Source organism: Triticum aestivum, chromosome 7B, assembly GCF_018294505.1.
Source record: "Triticum aestivum cultivar Chinese Spring chromosome 7B, IWGSC CS RefSeq v2.1, whole genome shotgun sequence".
NCBI lineage: Eukaryota > Viridiplantae > Streptophyta > Magnoliopsida > Poales > Poaceae > Triticum > Triticum aestivum.
The window spans coordinates 667,290,546-667,300,014 of NC_057813.1; positions in this window are offsets into that span (position 1 = coordinate 667,290,546).

A 9,469-nucleotide genomic window follows, 5' to 3' on the forward strand; every position below is an offset into this window, starting at 1 on the left:
GGAGCGAGTTCACCTTGTGTCCAATGGCGCATAGTTGAGGTCTCGTCATAAGTCCACTTGGGGTTTGGAGAGTAGTCGGAGTGTACATGGGGATGAACGTGGGATGCTCTGCATCATCTCCCCCCTTGGGAAAGATCCGACCTCGGATCGTGATCCTCATCACCATGGAAATGGTTGTCGTAGACGGACTTGTAGTTGGACGAAGTTGAAGACATTGCGCAATCCAAGTAGTCCAAGGTGTCGCCGGAGTGATAGACATGCAAAAAGAGCAAACACAAGCAACACTCGAAAATACAATGGTTAGCACACACAAAGTGTCCATCATGCAAGAATGAGTCCGTGCGGCAAGATTGGTCGTGACAAAGCGCATGAAGCTTATCAAGATGATCTAGAATGAGGTGCAAAGCATTCATGGGAGGAAATGCAATCATTGTGCACACAAATGTGTTGTAAATATGAGCAATGCAACCACGATGCAGAATGATGTCATAATGGGATGGTGTATCAAATGCATGAACATGGCAATGGATGCTCAATATGTGTATATTATCATGCAATTGATGGTCGACAATATGATCATTATGTATGAATATGCCATCAAGGAAGATCACAACAAATTTGCTAAGGAAGTGAACAAGCTCATATATCATGGATGACATGGAAATAGATGCAACAAGACAAGCATAATGTGAGTCAATCCATGCATAGGGTGCAAACTTGTGGTGAGTATGATATGTCCATCGAGCATGACATGTATGAGCTCAATCAACAAATATGGAGGTGTTGGTGTACCAAAGCTCGATGTCGAGGTATGAGTGGAGTTTCGAAGGTGCATCCAATAAGTGCGAGTGCTCCTCAATGTGAAGGTCCATGTAGCCAATCTCCAATGTCGTTCCTCCGTTCACGAGATGTATCATGTAGACAACAAGAAGGAAACAACAATGAAAGAGTGACCCATCCAATATGCGCATTTGAGGATGGCTCAAAGAGAAGGAGTTCACCTTTATGAGGATGTCGAAAATATTGGTGTTGCGCATCATGTATGCCTTCAAATAGCCAATATGTCTCATGACGGTAATGCCTTGTGAATTCTTCAAAACGAAAGAACATGACAAACACGCGGAAAAACAAATGAGGTTAGCGGAAGTGCAAAACCTATCATTCGTGTGGTAAGATACCCAACAAGTGTATGCATCATGCTCATCATAAGAAAGTACAAGGGAACATTTCATAGTATGGAGGCATATGATGCAAGAACAACCAAATACAATTTGCTCAATCAAACAAGCATGCATCACAAGTAAGTTGTCAAAGTCTCTAGAATCAATAAGTATAGTATGGTTGCACTCAATACAAGTGGATATGAAAGAGGCAACTAATGGAGACAAGAGACAATGATCATGACACATCAAGTGAGAGGCATGAACATATATGTCATCAACCCAAGAAAGCGAGTAAGAGTGGAACATGGGTGATGCAACCAAGCAAGCAATCATAGCAATCGAGTCAAGAAAGCTAGTAGTGCGAAGATGCAACATACTAGGATGAATCATGGCAAGCATGTCATTGGTGCAAATAGTGTGCATGAATAATTCACATGACATAGCACAAGCATGAAAGCAAGATGTGAGAAAAATAGCATGAATGTATTGGTGAGAAGCCATCTGTAAATAGCAATGGGTCATCATGACTCTCCCAACACAACAATCAACAATAGCATGAGGCACATGATAAACATGGCAAAAGTAACAAGGATCTCCACCAAGCATGCAAATACACATAGGAAGATCATAATGGTGCATCATGGGTAAATGCAAGCAAGGGTCACAATTGCATGGCAAAGTCATGTAAAGAGGCATAACATGCAAAGTGAACACGATAGTATGGGCATAAGGTGACAAGTGGTATATAGCCCATAGCCGTGTGAGAGCCAAGTAGAAGAGATGCGTGTAGTCCTTGCGTGAAGGGAACAGTGGTAAGGATAGTCCACGGGATCCCAAAGCATCGTTGCTCTCAAGAGCTCGTTTCGTCAACTCTTGGGATTGAGAGGTCGACGAGTATACATGAGTACCTACACAAAACAAAGACAAAGGAAAAATTGTGTGTGCATGGTATATGTACACACCATCCATCATGATGCGCACATGCATGTGTCGGTTAGCACAAAATATCCAATGCTCAAATAAATGAGATGCGTGATATAGAAACATGTCATCCATCATGATGGGTTTGTTGTTATGTATGTCATAATGGAGACTCAAAGGATGTAATGCATCATGAGAAATATCTAGAGCATTGTTATTCATGGAATGCATATGGTGCAAGCAATCATGGAAATCATGCCAAGAATGGGATGAATCAAAATCCTAATATGTATGAGGAAGCTATGGGGGTCTCCTCATGAGCATTAATGGAAACATCACATGGAGAATATTGACAACATCCAAAAGAATGCATATTTGGAACAATGTGATCATGGCATGACATAGTAGATGAATTGCGCAAATCATGTAAAGGAAGCATGGCAATATCATCACAAGAGAAGCAAAAGCCAATGACCATCATCTCTTCATCTATGCCATAGGTGCAAATGGGATTGATTTTAATGGGGCATGCATAGTTACTATGTTGAGATTGAAATGAGGCAATATGGGAGATCTCACTCATAGCATAAGACAAGTTCAATGGATTGTCAAACATGATGTGACCAATAGAATTTTCACATGATATCCTATGAAGCATAGCATCACAACTAGGCAACTCAACATGCTCATCATCATATTCATCATAAATTGGTAAGTCAAGACATGAAGAAGTCTCACTAGCATGAAGCATATGAATAGGTGGGTCACCATCATGGGAGCAATCGATGTCAAGAGAGTCCACTAGTGGGACAAGAGAAGCACCATCACCTATGTTACCTTTGGAGCGTCGCTCATGTGTTGTAGGTGAGGTGTGGAATATCCACTCGTTGTCATCTTCCTTTTGATGGAACCATGTGGGGGGTGCATCATTGTCCACCATGGTCATCGGTTTTCCCATTGGAGGGATGGACTCGTCGAGGGTAGGCATGTCATCATGTAGGAGACCTAGCACCAAAGAAGAAAACACAGTAGGAGTAGAGGTTAAGTCGTTAGAAATCATGGTGGCCTCACATGCCATGTCAACTACCTCACTCACTAAGTGTTGTGGCTCACTCACTCCCTCTTGGATGCTCTCACTCATATGGTTGGTGGAGTCACTCAAATGGCGCTCAACCTCACATATGATGTGTGGCATGCTCTCATGTGTGGGGCTAGTGGTGGTCACACTCATCCTCTCATAGGAAATGCTCTCAATGTCACATATGGTGGAGTCACTCATGTCACTCATGTGGTGGTGGCTCTCCTCACATGGCACTTGGGGCATCTCTTCATATGTTGGTGTCGGAGAGATGTTGGTGCAAATGTCTCCATGCGCGATCGTGTAGCTTGACTCGGAGTATGAGTCCAATGTGGGCATCGTCTTCATGTTGTTGAAGAGGTTCGCGCTCGTCGCCGTGGTCGAAGGGGATGGCCCTTGCTCGACCGTCTTGTTGCCGTCTTGGTGTTGGAGGCCCATATGATGTGGCACCTCGTAGCTCGTCTCCATGACCGAAGGGAATTTCCCATGCTCGGCCATCTTCCTTGGGGGGCTTCCGAAGATGGAAGTGTCGCCCTCTCTCGAAGGTGGTCGCCTTGGACTTGATGAAGTTGTTGTAGGCGTACTTGTGGGAAGTAGGCGAAGATGCCGTATGTCCATAGGCGAAGATGCCTTGAGAACACTTGGCGAAGATGCTGAAATGGTTGATGTAGCCGTAGCGCCGTCTTGGTGGTGGTCGTCTCGCGGTCTTCTTTTATGCTCATGAAGCTTCGACTTGGCGTGTTGGGACTTGTGCATTTGTGCTTATGGAGCATCTTCATGATGATGGTGTCGTTGTCGCGCTTGATCTCGAAGGCGTTCGTTGTCGTTGTGCACATGATGCTTGGAGGTGACTTGCCCTTCATGACGATGTGGATCACGAACGTGATGGTGGTCGCCATGTAGATGTTGACTTGGACGATTTGCACTTGCATCGCTTTCGCGCTCCGAAGACTTGTGTCTTGAATGTCGCCGCCTTGAAGATGACGAAGTGGAAGAAGACTTGATCAAGGCCCGAATCTCCTCCATCCTTGCATCTTGCTCCTCTTTATGTGCGGCAAGCTTCTTCTCGATGTGCTCTCGCAATCTTGATTGTGCGCCTTGCACTTGTTGTTGTAGATCGAGGATAGACGCTTTGGTGATGTAGTTGTTCAAGCCGTCGTTGTTGTCGAGGACCGAAGAGGAAATGCCTTGCCTATCCATCACAAGACTCGAGCAAATATGAGTGGGAGAAAGAGAAGAACTTACACCAATGTACCTTGACCGATGTTGACAATGAATCAAGTTCACTCAAATGCGTACAATGAAATAGCACTATTGGTACCAATCCTTGTCGGTTCTCACACCTACACAAGTAAAGCTTATGGTGGAGCTCGGTGAGGATAGTGGCACAAAAATTTGATGCAAAATGTTAGCAAGAGTCAATAATGTTGAAAGAGATTCACAAATTCCCAAGTGAAACAAATGGACCAATAGCAAAGAATGGTACACGGAAACACACACGCGGATAGATAAATGGGGTCGTGCAACCAAGGAATGAGCACAAAATGTGGAATCCACAGAAAACGCTCGTGTTGCACAACTCAAGAGAGACGCTAGCACGATTGCTCTATAGGCGGATACGACACTTGTGCACAACCTATGATATGCAAAATGGATAAACTTCTATCCCAAGTATGCTATGTATGTATGGTTCCCGATGTTTCTCTCAAGATGATCCAAGATGATCGGATATGACAATCTTATGTGCAATGTGGTATGATGCTATGGCACTTGCTTACAATCTTCTTTGCTGTCTTTATTTTGCTTAAAAGCTTTATTTCTCTTTTTTTTTTCTATAGCCACTTTTGCACAAAGCACAAGCCAAGATAGGAACTGTGCATATGCGGGAACAATCTTGTGACACAAGATATGATATGATGATACCAATATGATATGGTATGTATGCAATGGAAGGTATGGATCACTAATGTGCACAAGTAACGTTGCCGGCAATACTCAAATGGCTAGTCTCGATAGGCAAGTAACGCAAAATGGGCTAGGGGTTAATAATGCAATTTGCAAGGGAATATACAATGGTGTCATCGAGGTTACCGTCCTTTGTGATGATGAGTGGCGGTGTTCTTGATGTAGATACCAAGATGATGGAGACTCGTCCCTAAGTAGCCGAAACACCTTAGGAAACGGAAAAACCGCGAACTCAAAATCTCAAATGACAAAAGTCAAATGGTGGTAGCGGGAATGCGGTGGAGGTTTGCACTTGGCAATGTGGAAATGGGATGATGGGTTATGCGAGTCAATGTTGAAGTTTCCGTCCCTAAGTAGCCGAAACACCTTAGGAGACACAAGCCACAACTCAAACAAGCTCAAACAACTATTGGGTTAAGTTGGTGGTGGCAGAAATGTATGGTGGGCACGCCTATGCGGAAGTGGTGGTGGTGGTTGATGAAGAAGCAATCGTCCCTAAGTAGCCGAAACACCTTAGGAGACTCGAATCACTACTCAAGCAACCACTAATGCTATGGCAAGCAAAATGGGTTAGGTTGCGGAAGTCGGTGGTGGTTATGCGGATGATATGGTGGAAGCCCTAGGCAAAGATGCCAAAGTTCCAAAGATTTGATGGAGTCAAATGGTTTTGGTGGTATTTTTGTGGGAAGGGGATGTCAAGAGCTTCAAAACGAGCTAAAGAACATCAAAATCGGAGTTCGGATGAATTAGTTATGGCCGAAACAAGAATCAGCCGAAGTCAAAACCTACAGGTTACGGACGTCCGGAAAGGTCGGATGTCCGGGGCGCCGGACGTCCGGAAAGGTCGGAAATCCGTAAATTCGGTTCGGGTTAGGTGTTCCAGTCGTCCGGAAAAGGTCGGACGTCCGGTCGTTCCTGGGGCTCCGGACGTCCGTAAAACTCCGGTCGTCCGGTGGGTCGGGGTCAACGCGAGATGCGAGTTCGGGGGCGCGATTTTGAGCGGAAAATGGAGATTTCTGGGTCAAAATTGATGAGATTTCGTGGATGAAAGATGGGGAAACTTGGGGAGATGCTAGATCCACTTGAAACCAAGAAAATCCACGGATCAAAATCAACAAAACATCATCAAACCAACAAAGCACAAAAAATTTGGGGCTATTTTTGGTGGGGATTTTCGGATTTAGGCAAGAACACAACAAAATCAAGCTAGAAAACACGGGGCAGGGGCTCCAAAAACGTGATCAACGTGGCTCATGATACCATATGATGTAGGGTGGAACCCTATGGCGATGATCTTTCACGTTTGGAGTGGATCCTACGGGGAAACACGAAGAACACGCGGAAGAACACGAGGAAATCACGGGGAGGAACGAGGGAAAACACTCAACCAACAAGGAATCGGTCACACAAGTGCTAGATCAAAGAACACAAAGAGATACATGAGATCCAAAGTCAACAAAGGTAAGGATACATAGGAACCGTTCTTCTCCGTGTGGAGGCCTTGAAATCCATGAGGGGATCTTCCCACGAGGGGGTCTTGAATCCGATAGGATCTTCTCCTAGGAGGCCGCGGTCTCTCACGAGGAGGAGATCCGGTGGATGAGCGAAGCTCTATCTCTAATTGAGCTAAATCAATGCTAACCGTAACTAGGAGGAGGTGGAGGAGTATATATAGTCATGGGTGAATGAAAGGGTAAGTGGCATCGGCCCAACACACGGGCGTCGGACGTCCGGAGGACGTCGGTCATCCGGAGCTTCAGGACGGTCCGGACGTCCGGAGATGTCGGACATCCGTAGTTTTGGCTCGGGTGCTGGTCGTTCGGTCGTCCGGTGGCTTCGGTCGTCCGTGGCCCTGGGAGTCGTCGGACGTCCGGTGTCTGGCGGTCGTCCGGGCGCTGTAGGTTGCCTTGGCTGCGGTTGGTCTGGCTGGTGGAGCCTCCAGGCGTCGGACGTCCGGAGATCGTCGGTCGTCCGGAGGCTGTCGGACGTCCGAGCGCTGTAGCTTCCCAGCATCTCTTCCTCTTGTTCCTCGCGCTTGATGTCCTCGCCGTCTTGTCCAATGCTCGTAGCTGTTCCATGGCCTTCCTCTTGGTTGCTAGACATGCATAGCACACACGTTTGAGGTAGTAGCCATGTCTCACATGTGGAAAGTGACGATTCGGATAGGAGCGAGTTCACCTTGTGTCCAATGGCGCATAGTTGAGGTCTCGTCATAAGTTCACTTGGGGTTTGGAGAGTAGTCGGAGTGTACATAGGGATGTACGTGGGATGCTCCGCATCAAATGGCCCAGTGCGGGCCATCTTCATCAGCTCAAGCTCAAGACCCTCGCGAGGGGCCAAGCCTCGCAGGGTGGACGACAGGAAGCTTCCTCAGGAGCGGCCTCGTCAGGATGGCTCGCAAGGAGGCGGAGAGATCAAGGCAGGGGTACCTCGCGAGGTGCCCGTGACGCAAGCCATGACGATCGAGGCGAGGCAGGCACCAGGCGGGCGCCGGCCTGTGTAGTGTCCTTGTTTCCCCTTTGGTGCAAAGGGAGCAAGCACAGGCCAAGGCATCAGGCAAAGGCTACCGTTTCGGTGCAACAAGACCAAGACCAGCAGAGCGGCAGGCTGGAGGTCACCGTGGAGCCCAAGACGGCGTCATCGTCAGAGTCATTGGTAGTCGAAGACCAACTTTATCCAGGATAATTGTACTAGATGTTCCCCTTCAAAATGGCCAATTGTTGGCACCCTTCCCGCTTAATATTTGGGAAGATGACCAGGGCCTCTCACTCTATATATAGGGCTAGCCACCATAGTATAGGGGCATCTGGAATCAACCCCTCCAAATGGACAACACCACCACAAGAACATCCCTCGCGAGGTTGTTCTTCCCTTGTACTGTTCATCATCAGCCCCAGAGGCAATCCACCACACCACAAACTAGAGTAGGGTATTACACCACAACGGTGGCCCGAACTAGTATAAACCTTGCGTCCCATGTGTTGTTCATCATGTAGCCTAGATTCCTTGCGAGGCTTCGAGACGCGAGTTGGTGAGGAAGAGATCTTCACGCGCACCCCAGAGTTTGAACCTCAAGGGTCTGCCGGAACCCCTAATCCGACAGCCTCCTCCATAAAGGAGAAGGATATCAAGAAACTTCAGAAGGCCGGATACCTGGCCAAGAAGATCGCGCACCGTCTCCCGGCGGCGGGACAGATCGTCCCTACTCTGGAACCCCATGAGAGGGTTGTATTCCTCCCTCACTTCATCTGCGGGCTGGGGTTTCCCCTTCACCCATTTGTTCGCGGCCTTATGTATTATTACGGGATTGATTTCCATGACCTATCCCCCAATTCCTTCCTCAACATCTCGACATTCATCGCCATGTGCGAGGCCTTCCCCTGCATCCCTCCACACTTCGGACTATGGCTAAAGATTTTCAATGTGAAGCCAAAGGTGGCAGGTGGCAAACATGCTGAGTGCGGAGGCGCCATGGTGAGCAAGATGCCCAATGTTACATGGCCATCAGGTACATTCAACGAATCCATCAAAGGTTGGCAACAACAGTGGTTCTATGTCACCGAGCCACGCGACCCCGAATGGGCCGCAACCCCCAAATTCCGATCTGGAGCCCCATTGTGGCTCACGTCCTGGCCTAAAAAGGGCCTAGACTGGTCTTCGTCAGACGAGCTGACGACGCTCCAAGCGTGTATCAAGAGCATGGAAGACAAGAATATCAAACTTGTCGATGTGGTCCAGGTGATGCTAGTTCACCGGATCCTTCCATGCCAACGCCAGACTTGCAATCTATGGGAGTTTGATCCGTCTAAGCACCAAACCTTACTGAAGTTCTTTGACACGACGCACGAAGACATCTTGACACTACAAAAAAAGACACATCCGTGACATTTTGGGCCGAACAATTTTTTTTCTGTCATACATATAACACTTCTATGACGATAATTGTGACAAAACCCGGTATCATCATAGATGTGGTGGGCTCCTACTTCTATGACAAAAAATCATGGCAGAAAATGGGCTTTTCGTCCTGGGCGGGCCGGAGACGCAGCTGCATGAAATTCTTTGGGCCGTTCATGACGAAAAAACCATGGTAGAAGCGAGGGGGAGGAAAATTTCGGGGAGTTGCCGGTTACGGTGGGAGGTCGGGGGCCGAGCGATGCGCGTCTCTCTCGTAACTACGGTGGGTGAACCCGAGCGAGGCGTTGGGCTCTAACTAAACCCAAGCGATTGCACTGCAGGCTACGCGTTACTGAACCCGAGCGATCTATCGATGGCTGTTAACTGAACCCAATGGAGCAATTCCTTCGCTAATGCTGCTAACTGAAGCCGATCGATTGGATGA